Below are 11,726 nucleotides of genomic sequence, written 5' to 3' on the forward strand. Positions count from 1 at the left end.
GAGTTCAATCACCGTCATTAACTTGACAGTGTTGTATAAATAAATTTGATTATTTTTGTAAACTGTATTTGTCTGTGTTGTTACTTTATTCATTGAAGCCACCCAATTTGCCAAGAACTCTCAAAATCCTTCAGATATTTAATTGTTATTGGATACTATTGATTTTAGTATATTTGTAATACTTCAAGTAATACATTATTGCTATATTAGTAGGTTAAAATAATAATTAAAGATAACTTTAATGAGACTGGTTGTGTTATTAATTTGAGACTGGTTGATAACACCGAGTGCTCCTAAGCAGCACTCGACCCATTGCACCTACAATTCTTTGAGCTTTAAACAAATAAAAGGTAAATACAATGACCTTTGTTTCTGTATTTGAGCTCTTTGTGTGTGTTAACATATCACTTACTTAGCTTACTGCTAAGAGACTTTGGTTGATCTCAGCTCCTTCTATGCGACTGTGTCTGTTTGTTTTTTTGGTGTCTGATGCCCTTTCACTTCCTGCCAGGTCTATAAACCACATACTGCAGGCAAGAAAGACAGATACACGTGTCTCATGTTGTCATTAAACACCATGTGAAATAGTTTTTTAATAATAAACATATGTGACCATATCAAGTGATGGACATACCTGCCAACTGTCTGCTGGTTTGGAGAACGAGAAGAAAGCGGATTTGCTCCACTTGTTCCCTGTGTGTGCTCCTAGCTGCCGTGAGAAATCACCTTTTCAAGATGAAGGAGGTGACAGTAGGACAGAGAGACCAGAGACAGATACAGAGGGAAGTGATCAGGGTATGTAGTCATCAATACACCATACTAAAACTGTATATGTGCAATAACTGTATAACTAGCATTACCTTGTGTAATAGCAAAAATGTCCATTCTCATGTGGAATGTCACTCACCTGTTTATTTAAGTATAATGGTAAAAATCGTAACATGTCAAATTGTTTGACTGTCATTATGTACAGTCTTTGTTTCTCTGTATTATTATCTTCTATAATTAATTGATTTATTATCTCAATTGCAATATCTCAAAGTAACTATACCTGTAAACTGGAAAACTACAAAATTGCAAGCTGATATCTTATTTGTAAAGCACTATGCTAGACTTCACTCTTTATACCGCATATTGTACTTTGCTGCTGTCAACACTGTCAATTTCTCCACTGTGGGTCCAATAAAGGAAATCTTAATCTTAATCCTAAAAACATGATAAAGCATTTGCATTGAATCCTGGCCTATTTTTGTTTACAGTAATAATATGTAAATAGTAAATATGTTCTTGATGTTTAAGTGTAAATAAGAGCATCGGCGCTACATTTGTAATCACTACAAAAGGAATAAAAGCAAAAATGAAATGAACCAACACCAAGAATATTTTCATGTTAACTATTAATTATAAAAAAAAGATACAGTGATGTAGAATATCAATACACTATTGTGAAATAATACATTAAGATATTTCAGTGTATCAATATTTTCTTACACCCCAATCCACCCCCATGACAACACAAACCACTATCACTAAAATTTTTTTTGCAGCAGTAGAACTCTGTGGTAGCCCGTAATTGTAACGAGCCACTGTCTTTGCTTTATAAATAAGTGGATGCTTAGTCATGTCAGTGGTCAGTACAACGCTGTGAGCAGCATCCAGACACCTTTTAACTTTAGAACAACACTCTTCATACAATGAAGGTATTTTTTCTCCCATGAAAAATTTCCTACTTGGCATCCTGTAGCGGGGATCAAGTGTCTTTATTAAATTCTTGAAACCCTCCTGTTCAACCACAGAGAGGGGTTGTAGGTCCTTCACGATCATCATGGCAATACTCTTTGTGATGTCCTTGGCTCTTTGTGAATTATCTAGGTGAAATGACAAAATGATTAAGTCTGTAACTGTAATCTGAAAATAGCCTAAATAGGAATGCTACTTTTCCTTCAACAGTTAACACTAAAGAGTTATTATAGTCAGTAATATTCATATTTCAGGTTTGAGGTATAGAGCCTATCTTTATATGGGTAGCTATATTTTTGGGTTCCAATAAAACTAGGGCTGCAGCTATTCTTCAATTTAATTGACTAATTAGGAAAAAAAATGGTTTGATGCCAATTCTGTTACATCGAGAACTTGTTTAATTATTGCTGCGTACTAAAATTACCCGTAAAAAGCTGGTGCGAAGCAGACAACCAAAACTTTTGCGAAGTTTGTTTGTTTATAACCCTGACCTGGGTATTGTTGATTTTTTGGCTGAAAAGCATCTGCCAGAGTACATTGTCTCTGTGTCCGCGGGGGTGTTCTGGCTTGGGGATCCCCCCCCTCCTCCCTCAACTTCTTTGCTTGCAGCTCGTTGCTCTCTGTAGGGTGAGCTTTTTTCATATGTTTGTGTAAATTCGTGGTGTTACCACAGTAGCGGACCACTTTATTACACAAATCACACTTGGCACTGTGTTTTTCTGTTGTTGTAAAAAAAGTCCACACCGCGCTCCGCTTCTTGTTTGGCTCTGCCATTGCTTTAGGTTCCGGCTGCTCTCACTCTCCCGTCGCCCTCTCTTCCTGGCAGGCAGGATGCAGCAGGCCAGTGGCCAGGTAGGGGGAGGGGCTAAAAGTGTGCCTGAGTCACTCACTCAGGCAGAGACTCAGAGAGTAGCAGGGGGCGCTGGGCGAGAGAGAGAGGGGGCTGCGCTATTTGCGCAGAGAATCGGTGCTTTGAGGAAATTGGTGGAGGAGCGAAGTATCGATCCCAGGACAACAGTATCGATCCGATCCAGGTACTTGCTTAGTATCGATAATATCGATATTTGGATCGATCCGCCCACCCCTACTGTTCAGGACTTTCGCTCCGTAGGACCCTGATGATAAGAGAAACCTGCTCGTCTCAGAAGACTAAGAACCAACGCGCTTTTGTAGACACCATTGCCCACGGTGATAAATGCACTAGTAGCGTCTTTTTCTTAACTGAGTTAACCGGTAATTAAGTTACACAAGTAACGTAGCGCTGCGACCAAAGCAGTTATTGAAAAGTTAGAAGCGACAGGATTCCTTCTAACGGTATTCGTGTGAACCGGCACATCGACAGTCAGAGACTTTTCCTCCTGAAACGGACTTTCGGAACCAAGAGGACTCTCTGGACACAGTGGAACCAGACGGACGTCCCCAGCTCTGGCAAGGACCCAAGAAGTGCGGACTTTCCACTACCCTCTCAATACGAGCAGACGTTCACTACAGTAAGGCTGGCATTTGGGCACGTTAGTTAACCTGTAGTATTGTTAAGTGCTATTTAAACTGAGGAACAGTTTAAGTACGCATATTGAATTTTGTTGTCTGAAATCTGTGCTGCTTTTATAGCTAGGCTGTTGCATGCACTTCTTTTCTAACCTCCTGACTCGGTGTTATACTCTTGTACACCGTCAGTATTTCAGTGTTAACTTGGAACGTTATCAGTATTGGGATCAGGAAAACTCCGACAAAGTCCTTTGTCTGGAGTAGACCACGCGGTACGCCTCCCTTCCCCCATATACTTTGATAACATCACAAGCACTGTTTCATTGTACCTGAGCGCATCTTGGTGCGCGTACACAACACCCATTCACACCTCCGTGAGCGCATACACGCCTCACGTGTTTCCTGTTGCCGTTCCTTCTACCTCGCAGTTCTTCTTCCACTGCGCAGTCGCGTATGTGAACACGCCTCAAGGGCTCAGTCGCTTGCTTGGTAGCTGAGAGGCAACATCTCTCTCTCTCTTTCTCTCTCGTACACGACCGCTCGTGTACACACGCACATAAGTACACACACACCCCTACACACACGCCTTGTTTTGTTATAATGATCATTGTTTATGAGTTCAATCACCGTCATTAACTTGACAGTGTTGTATAAATAAATTTGATTATTTTTGTAAACTGTATTTGTCTGTGTTGTTACTTTATTCATTGAAGCCACCCAATTTGCCAAGAACTCTCAAAATCCTTCAGATATTTAATTGTTATTGGATACTATTGATTTTAGTATATTTGTAATACTTAAAGTAATACATTATTGCTATATTAGTAGGTTAAAATAATAATTAAAGATAACTTTAATGAGACTGGTTGTGTTATTAATTTGAGACTGGTTGATAACACCGAGTGCTCCTAAGCAGCACTCGACCCATTGCACCTACAATTCTTTGAGCTTTAAACAAATAAAAGGTAAATACAATGACCTTTGTTTCTGTATTTGAGCTCTTTGTGTGTGTTAACATATCACTTACTTAGCTTACTGCTAAGAGACTTTGGTTGATCTCAGGCTATCAACTGGTATTAGGCTAATAGGTCTGTAAGAGCCACAGACATCAGGTGGTTTATCCTTTTTAAGAAGAGAACAATATTTGCCAGGTTTAAGGTGGCTGGAAGTGAATCCCTAGTGTATGAATCGATATACATGTCAGTCAGCGGGCCAACTAATATTTTACTAAATGTTTTATAAAATTCTGGGCCAAAACCCTGGGGCCCTACTGGAATTTGAAATTTTTAGTGACTTACTGAATTTGCAAACTGTGTCACAACCAGTGATGGGAATACTAAAGGCATTACTTTTTTCAGTTACGGTTAATCTAACTATTTACTTTATCGTTATAACGCCGTTACCGTCACCAACTTGCCGTTACTGCGCGTTACTAAAATCCATCCATCCATTTCCATCCACATATCTGTTACCGGGTTGCGGGGGCAGCAGTCTCCATGAATGCCACCCAAATTACACTGCACCGTACCAACCCCCCTAAACCTTCCTGCAGGTGGTGAGTCCACTGGAAGGTACAAACCGCCCTAAACGGGATTCAATCTTGCCCAGGAGCTGAACCCTGGGGTTCCACACCAATGACAGAGACATTGCCTCTGGGCCAAAGCGCCAAATGACTAAAATTTTCTAAAATAAAAAGACAAAAAGAACTCTGAGGCAAAATTTTGAGTTATGGTTTTATATAATCCGCGACCCGGCCCCGGATAAGCAGAGGATGATGGATGGATGATTTTACATATTTTACTTTACTTACATTTCTTGTATTTATAATTCCATCAATTTGAATTAGTCACAAATAAAAACCGGTGTAAAACACATACATTTACCTACTGGATTAGCTGGATTAATCATCATTAATCATGCTGATTAAGATCACAATTAGTCTTGATTAATTGTGATTGATCTAAATATGTATTAATATACATAGTATACAGTGGTATGAAAAAGTTTGGGCACCCCTGATCATTTAAGATTTTCCATTATGTATCATTGGTTGTTCGGAAGATTTACAGAAAGTGTGCAATAATTACTTAAACAAAAGTAGGCAGGTGCATAAATTTGGGCACCCCAACAAAAAAAATTACATCACTATTTAGTAGATCCTCCTTTTGCAGAAATAACAACCTCTAAACGCTTCCTATAGCAAGATTTTTATAGATCTTGGCAAATTGGGTGGCTTCAATGAATAAAACGACAATGCAGACAAATACAGTTAACAGTAATCAGATTTATTAATACAACACCGTTAAGTTAATAACGGTGATAGAACGTATAAACAATGATCACAGCAATAAAACAAGGCACAATAGTGTGTATAGGTGTGTGTGTGTGTGTACGTGTGTGTGTAGATGAGGGAAAAGGAGAGAAAATGGAAGGAGGGAGAGACGTTATCTTCTCGCTGGGGAGCGAGTGACTGAGCTCTCGAGGCGTGGTGACGTGCGCGGTCACGCAACGTGACTAGGAAAGTAAGAAAACACAGAGACGATAGATAGATGTTGCCTCTTAGCTACACCGAGTCAGGAGGTTAGAAAAGAAGTGCATGCAACAGCCTAGCTATAAAAGCAGCACAGATTTCAGACAACAAAATTCAATATGCGCACTTAAACTGTCCCTAAGTTTAAATAGCACTTAGCAATACTACAGATTAACTAACGTGCCCAAATGCCAGTCTTACTGTAGTGAACGTCTGCTCGTATTTAGAGGGTAGTGGAAAGTCCGCACTTCTTGGGTCCTTGCCAGAGCTGGGGACGTCCGTCTGGTTCCACTGTGTGCAGAGAGTCCTCTTGGTTCCGAAAGTCCGTTTCGGGAGGAAAAGTCTCTGACTGTCGATGTGCCGGTTCACACGATTACTGTTAGAAGGAATCCTGTGTTGCGGAGGTACTGACGTATGTGGTTTTACCGGAATCAGTGGAATTATGGGAGTTAGAGTCCTTAAAAGGACTGTGGTAGTACCTACATCTGTCCACATCAGAGTGTAATTCATAAAACCAAGCTTAAATTCTATGTGGTGAAATATTCTTGCTATATTTCGATCTGGGTCACGGCACCAGTTGAAAGATTATTGGTATAACCAATCCGGTTCACGGCCCAGTTAAACGATTTGGCCCTTCTTCGTTCCTGAGCACAACACCAATTGGAGGATCTCTTCTCCCCGTAGTCACAGCACCAAAATGAAGAAATCACCTCTATGTAGTCTCAGGCATGGAATGAAACAGCGTCCAACGAGTAAAATAAAACGACTGGAGAAGTATTCAAGAAAATCTCATACAACAGTTACCAGTACGCAAAGTCAAGAATAGCCTTCTAGTGCATCATCAGTGATGTGCGCTTTTATACCTGTGTGGGGGAGTGGTTTTCGACTTCCCGGGTGTGTGTTTAAATGTTGTAGGCCAATGGAAGAGAGAGATTAGGCCTCTTGTGGCCAATCATATTATTGTTATTGTATCATGGTTGTGCCTGCAGTCACCACTATGTGGCGCTGCTGAAATCTAACAGTGGAAACCAGGAAGTCATGATGGAGAGCATTGGACTGTCTAAAAACAGTTACTGCTGTTTTTATAAGGGGGATTTGCAGAGGTGACAGAACTCCTGCTGGTCTCCTGCGTCTCAATCTGCAGCCACAGCATGCAGTAGAGTTAGAAAAATCCATCTTGTTCTACACTTTGGTCAGGACCAGCAGACTTATGACCTGGTTATTATAGAAGAGAATTATGATACTGCATAGACGTTTGTTTAAACCACCTACAGAGTGGACCCTGATCAGACTCAGATGTATTCAAAGTCAGCTGTGTGCTACAGCCACCACTGCTCCGACCCTGCTCTGCTGTGTCGATGATTTTCCAGAGTAACACAGTCATAATCCTCTGCTGCTCTGTCTCTGTTTTTATTTGCCTCATGAATAAAGATGAAGAGCCGATAAAAGCAGGGAGACTTGCTATATGTGTCGGGGTGAAAGGTCAAGCACCTATTGTTCACCGGGAGAATGTTGATGATCACAAACTGGGCCTGAGTAAGCAGCACTAATGACAACAGTGTCACAGGTAAACCCACTCCACAGGGTCTTTACATCCAATCAACAAGGTTTATGCTACACTGAAGCAGAGGATCAGACATAAAATGATCAATTTATGCATCAATAATCCCTCAGTGTCTCCATGATGGTCTTCTCATTGGTTAATGCATTTGCTGGGGCTTTTAAATAACCATTAATTCAAGATAATTTCTGAGATAAGAATAATCAGTCCATTGACAAATCTGCTCTATTTTCAACACAGAGTCAACTTAAAAGAACGTTTGACTTGAAAACACAGTGTTGTAGAGTAAGTTTATTTCAAATTTGATCAAATAGCCATCTTTAAACAATGTCTATGGAAAACATTTTAATTAGTGATTAATTTCTAAAGTGGTTCCAGAACACAGTGAATAGGTGGTTCCGGTGACCTCTCTAATGGTGAGAACTCTCTGTCTATGCTGCAGGCCGAGGACACAGAAGTTTTAAGGAAAAGTCTGGGAAGTTCACGGTGGCGTTCGTTGGATTCTAGAACATGATGTCAGTTTTGGAAATTGACAGAATGACCAGAGGATCAACCAAAAGAAGCATGAAAACTGTACACATTACCAAAATGACCAAACAAACAAACAAACATGCTCAACACAAACAGTGTCAAATCACACCTGACTTCCTGTTTACATTTTTTCTACTATTTTCTCTCTAAATTGATTATCAATTGAAACTGACCATGTTTTTTGAAGAGATTTGGTTGATTACAAATTGAGTGAGAAGCAACTTTATTCTGAAGGACAAAAGACTCAGTATGGAACATAACTTTATTGATGTTTTGCAGCTACCTTGATCTTTACTTCAGTCATTCATTTAGGCCACAATCCAATTGAAAACCAATTTGTAAAGATGCAGTAACTTCATCTAATTGCGGCCTGATTCCTCAACTTCCTCCCAGCTTTTTGGCTGATATTTTCAAAAGCAGACGATGATGAAATAAAGGAAGGAAGGAAAGGAAGGAAAATGAACTACTTATCATTGTGACACAGCACACCACTGCACACAACAAAACGTGACTTCTGCTTTTAACCCATCACCAAAGTCAACAGTTGGCACCTTTAAGCGCCCGGGGAACTGCCAGAACGGTGGATTTGTCTGTACAAATCAACAGAAAAACACATTAGGCTCTGTAACATGCAGTCTCCTCCACACATCACACAGGCCTCAAGCTCCTGTTAGCAGATAAACATACAGAAAACCCTGTAGCATGCATGTGGAAACATTTCTACTTTAACTTGCAAAAAGTCAGTTTACAAGGTCTATCTTCAATTGACACATTAACTGCATGTTCACAACCAAAAAACTAACATTTATACATGCATAAAAGAAGGTTTGTGTGGATGAAATGTATTCATATGTTCATAGTTTATAGAAGTATGCAACATATATAATCATGTTTTATAATAGAATAAATAATCATAAGAGATGTGCTAAAACATATAACCAGTTTGAACATAAAATGCTGCTTAAAGCTAAAACTGAAAATATGCAGCTGTAAGAAAAGGAGCTGCAAGGTTGAGGGGCACCAAGGTTTGTTGTTACAAGAGGAGTACTTGGTGAGATAGGGATCAGAAACTAGTAGATCACAATTTGACAACGGCTAGGTTGAAGGTTAGAGCATAAGGTCACAACAACAGCACTTAGGTGCGATAAGAACAGGATGAGAAACCAAGGGAGTAGATGTTGTTGTCAAAATGTATGTGTGTGCGTAGAACAAACGAAGTTTGTACCACTTGACATGTACCCCCTGGATGTTGGAGAGAATAAAAGAGCCTGAGTTTGGGGAGAGAGCAGGATTCAGCAGTCAACCCCCTGACTCTCCGCTGGACTCTCCCTGTGCACAGGTGAACTCGAGCAACGATCTTTGTCTTTTCTTTGTACTTTGTGAAAGTTCTAGATCAACGAACCTGGGGTGGTAAAACCTTACCACGACATTTGCATTGTCCAAAACTGCAAATACATGTTTGAAAATGACAAGCAAAATATTACATGACCTCCTCTCAGCCAGTCTGGCGCGAACTGAGAGAAGCACCGGAAGGACGGCACAAGGTCTGTGACCTCTTAAAGTGAAAGTACAGGTATTAACACTTTGGTCTGAATACAACATTCAGGAATGAACATAGGCAATAAAACACATTTAAAACATATAGAAAACAATATTCATGAGGATTTGGTGACATTTCAAATGTAAAAGTAAAGATATAATTTTAACCTGGTTACATCTGCTTCCTTAACCACTAAGCCACCACTGCCCTTTTCTTCACCATAGTTGTGAAGAAAAGGAAGTCATGTGGCTGTCACAAGGGGGGCTAAAAAATCAATTCTCCATCACATCCCTAAGCAGCAGTCGAGGAAATAAAAGAAGAAAACAAAGAGCCAGAGGAGAAGCCCTGGGGAGTTTTATCAGGAGCAATTCTCTGGACTTGTCTTCTTCCTCAGGAGGGTCAAGAGTGGTGAGTGGCCACTTTCCCCAAGAGGGCGACCAAACAAACTGCGCTTACAGAGAGCTCTTGAGGGAGCTTAGAGGGACCCTCCAAAAACATCCTGCATTTATTGTAACACACTAAATAATCACTGTTGCAGCACATGTGATAATGCTGTGGTGCACGCCGCTCTTTGTTTTCCCTTTGTTAGTCACCACTTCCAGTAAATGTTAATAAGAGTGGATTAAAGGGTTAAAAACTACCCCAAAAACCTATTTTTTGTAACTTTTGCCCAGACTATCTTATAGTTTGTAGTGCATTTGGGTTTTTTATATTTAAAACCCTTTAGAAAAGAAAAAAACATTCAAATGGTGACCTTGAGTCCATTTTCTGCAGGGCAGTGTGCAGAGCCAATGAATAGCTGGACACAGCAGGGCTCGCAGGCACCTGATTGGATGGTCCTGGCGCTCAACAATGCTGTCTGGGGGGTAATTACTACAAGGTATTCTTTAAAAAGACCAGATGGGGATGAGGTCCCACACCCCACCCCATCATTTACAACAGAATCCCATTCAATGACATACTTAATCCACCCACCGTTTAGAGCTTTCAGAGCCTGCAGTTGTTGGGCTTGTTCCTTTATGCTAATTCAGCCTCACCCTGCACCTCCTTAACAAATAAGAGAGAGAGAGAGAGAGAGAGAGAGACGTCCAGAGGGAAAGTGAGAAAGACAGAAGTGTCTCGAGGGACTGGAAAAAATACTATTAATTTTCAAATTGTTTCCACCACATCAAGTACAGTAACATTTGTCCCTCCTCTCCTCCCTGCTCTCACAGTCTCTCCGCTGTTTGGCCCTTTGACGAAGAGTCACTGAGGAGGGGGTGGCAGTGAGAGGGCTGAATGGTATTAGTGGGTTGGGGGTAAAAAAATGGGGCAAGGGTGAGAGACATGGAGGGAGGCTGAGACAGAGAGGGAAGACAGAGAGGGAGGCCTCTATTCGCAAGGTCAAGTCAGGGTTCAGAATTCATTGTGGAGGGTTAGGGTGTGTATAGGGGAGGTGGGGGGATGTGGTGAGGGTCACCTGTTATTTTGTGGGTGAGTATCTGTTTCTTTTCCAGCTGGACTCGTCCACACACACACACACACACACACACTCCGCCACTTGCTGTCCCAATCTTGTTTACCAGGACACCCCCCCGGAAAATCCTGACCCCCCAACCTCCCCCCAATCCCCTTCCCATCCTCTTACCCCAAAGAGCACATAATCAGATCCTCCCCCTTTTAACAGCCATGTTCTCCTCTGTTGATCACAGGCGACTGTTTCATCAGGTTCAGGGTTTCTTTTAGAACAGTCTTTAGCCGAGTCCATGGTCCACCTCACTGACATGTGTGATTTGACACGGTCCTGATATTTGAGATTAATTTCCTAACTTCTACACTGGCAGATAGAAGTATGTTCCAGTACACTGATGCCATCCACCCATCCATTTTCGTCTGCTTATCCATTACCGGGTCGCGGGGTCAGCAGTCGCCACCCAAATCACACTGCAGCGTATCAACCCCCCTGAACCTTCCTGCAGGTGGTGAGTCCAGTAGAAGGTACCAACCGCCCTAACCGGGATTCAATCTTGCCCAGGAGGTGAACCCTGGAGTTCCACACCAATGACAGAGACATTGCCTCTGGGCCAAAGCGTCACCCAGTACACTGATGCTTAGTACTTAATCTGTAGGGTGCTTCAATATATGGTCCAAGGTTTTTGCAGTTTTTGTTTTGTCAAAAGGATTTTTTTGTTTTTCTTATTGATTTGTTTGTAAATATTTTTGTTGATATTTTGACACTTTGGGTTTGACCCATGGGTCAGTACTGAATCACCATCAAACCAAGAAAAGCCAAATAAGAAGGCAAATATTTTAATTATTGCCCTACACAGGTGTTAAGTGATAAAATGAGTTTTCAC

General features: G+C 41.1%; 1 long non-coding RNA gene across 2 annotated transcripts; it reads right to left on the bottom strand.

Annotated features, from left to right (window-relative positions):
• Window positions 1-278: 278 nt before the first annotated feature.
• On the bottom strand, window positions 279-4,290 carry LOC112486330 (uncharacterized). 2 transcript variants are annotated; one of them, XR_003048765.1, is made up of 4 exons: window positions 4,256-4,290; window positions 1,731-1,868; window positions 635-726; window positions 279-527 (listed from the first exon to the last, which is right to left on the bottom strand). It is a non-coding gene; the product is annotated as an uncharacterized LOC112486330 (long non-coding RNA). The 2 variants fall into 2 exon arrangements; XR_003048764.1 differs by lacking the exon at window positions 4,256-4,290 and having other exon boundaries at window positions 1,731-2,176.
• Between the last annotated feature and the right edge of the window lie 7,436 nt (window positions 4,291-11,726).

This window comes from Cynoglossus semilaevis, chromosome W (assembly GCF_000523025.1).
Source record: "Cynoglossus semilaevis isolate Cse_v1.0 chromosome W, Cse_v1.0, whole genome shotgun sequence".
Classification (NCBI taxonomy): Eukaryota; Metazoa; Chordata; class Actinopteri; order Pleuronectiformes; family Cynoglossidae; genus Cynoglossus; species Cynoglossus semilaevis.